Source organism: Arachis stenosperma, chromosome 5 (assembly GCF_014773155.1).
Source record: "Arachis stenosperma cultivar V10309 chromosome 5, arast.V10309.gnm1.PFL2, whole genome shotgun sequence".
Classification (NCBI taxonomy): domain Eukaryota; kingdom Viridiplantae; phylum Streptophyta; class Magnoliopsida; order Fabales; family Fabaceae; genus Arachis; species Arachis stenosperma.
The window spans coordinates 34,232,250-34,234,598 of NC_080381.1; the positions used below are offsets into that span (position 1 = coordinate 34,232,250).

Here is a 2,349-nt window from a genome sequence, read left to right on the forward strand (position 1 = left end):
CAACTTTGAGCTTAAGCCTCAATTAGTTTCTCTAATGCAACAGAATTGCAAGTTTCATGGACTTCCAATGGAAGATCCTCATCAGTTTTTAGCTGAGTTCTTGCAAATCTGTGACACAGTCAAGACTAATGGGGTTAACCCTGAGGTCTACAGACTGATGCTATTCCCTTTTGCTGTAAGAGACAGAGCTAGAATATGGTTGGATTCTCAACCTAAAGAAAGCCTGGACTCTTGGGAAAAGCTAGTCAATGCCTTCTTGGCAAAGTTCTTTCCACCACAAAGATGGAGTAAGCTTAGAGTGGAAGTCCAAACCTTCAGACAGAAGGATGGAGAATCCCTCTATGAAGCTTGGGAAAGATACAAACAATTAATCAGAAGATGTCCCTCAGACATGCTTTCTGAATGGAGCATCATAGGTATCTTCTATGATGGTCTCTCTGAACTATCCAAGATGTCTTTGGATAGCTCTGCTGGAGGATCTCTTCATCTGAAGAAGACGCCTGCAGAAGCTCAAGAATTGATTGAAATGGTTGCAAATAACCAATTCATGTACACTTCTGAAAGGAATCCTGTGAACAATGGGACTAGTCAGAAGAAAGGAGTTCTTGAGATTGACACTCTGAATGCCATATTGGCTCAGAACAAGATATTGACTCAACAAGTCAATTTGATTTCTCAAAGTCTGTCTGGAATGCAAAATGCACCAAACAGTACTAAGGATGCTTCATCTGAAGAAGAAGCTTATGATCCTGAGAACCCTTCCATGGAAGAGGTGAATTACCTAGGAGAACCCTATGGAAACACCTATAATTCTTCATGGAGAAATCACCCAAATCTCTCATGGAAGAATCAAGAGAGACCTCAACAAGGTTTCAATAATAATGGTGGAAGAAACAGGTTTAACAATGGTAAACCTTTTCCATCATCTTCTCAGCAACAGACAGAGAGTTCTAAGCAGAATACTTCTGACTTAGCAACAATGGTCTCTGATCTAATAAAGACCACTCAAAGTTTCATGAATGAAACAAGGTCCTCAATCAGAAATTTGGAAGGACAAGTGGGTCAGCTGAGCAAGAAAGTTACTGAACTCCCTCCTAGCACTCTCCCAAGTAATACAGAAGAAAATCCAAAAGGAGAGTGCAAAGCCATAGACATGGCCAAATATGGAGAGGAAAGAAAGGAGGAGGACGCCACTGAGGAAGACCTCAGTGGGCGTGTACCAATCTCCTCTGAGTTCCTCAATGAGGAACAATGGGAATCTGAGGCTCAAAATGAGACCATAGAGATTCCATTGGACTTACTTCTGCCATTCATGAGCTCTGATGAGTATTCTTCCTCTGAAGAGGATGAGTATGTCACTGAAGAGCAAGTTGCTAAATACCTTGGAGCAATCATGAAACTGAATGACAAGTTATTTGGAAATGAGACTTGGGAGGATGAACCACCCTTGCTCACCAAAGAACTGAATGACTTGTCTAGGCAGAAACTGCCTCAAAAGAGGCAAGATCCTGGGAAGTTTTCTATACCTTGTACCATAGGCACCATGACCTTCAAGAAGGCCTTGTGTGACTTGGGGTCAAGTGTAAACCTCATGCCCCTCTCTGTAATGGAGAAATTAGGGATCTTTGAGGTGCAAGCTGCAAAAATCTCACTAGAGATGGCAGACAACTCAAGAAAACAAGCCTATGGACTTGTAGAGGATGTTTTGGTTAAGGTTGAAGACCATTACATTCCTACTGACTTCATAGTCCTAGAGACTGGGAAGTGCATGGATGAATCCATCATCCTTGGCAGACCCTTTCTAGCCACAGCAAAGGCTGTGATTGATGTTGATAGAGGAGAGTTGATCATTCAAGTGAATGAAGAATCCTTGGTGTTTAAGGCCCAAGGATATCCCTCTGTCATCATGGAGAAGAAGCATGAAGAGCTTCTCTCAAAACAGAGCCAAGCAGAGCCCCCACAGTCAAACTCTAAGTTTGGTGTTGGGAGGCCACAACCAAACTCTAAGTTTGGTGTTGAACCCCCACATTCAAACTCTAAGTTTGGTGTTGGGAGGTCCCAACACGGTTCTGAACAACTCTGAGGCTCCATGAGAGTCCTCTGTCAAGCTAATGACAGTAAAGAAGCGCTTGTTGGGAGGCAACCCAATGTTTTATAATTAATTATTTTCTTTTGTTATTTTATCTTTTTTGTAGGTTGATGATCATAAGAAGTCACAAAAACAATGAAAAAAGCAAAAACAAAATGAAAAACAGGAAGAAAAACAGCACACCCTGGAGAAGAAGAAGCTGGCGTTCAAACGCCAGTAATGCTAGCTGTTGGGCGTTTAACGCCCAGTCTGGCACCATT

At 42.1% G+C, this 2,349-nt stretch overlaps 1 non-coding gene across 1 annotated transcript; it reads right to left on the bottom strand.

Moving 5' to 3' along the window:
* Positions 1-289: 289 nt before the first annotated feature.
* Positions 290-397, bottom strand: LOC130984222 (small nucleolar RNA R71). The gene has a single exon (XR_009088170.1). It is a non-coding gene; the product is annotated as a small nucleolar RNA R71 (small nucleolar RNA).
* Between the last annotated feature and the right edge of the window lie 1,952 nt (positions 398-2,349).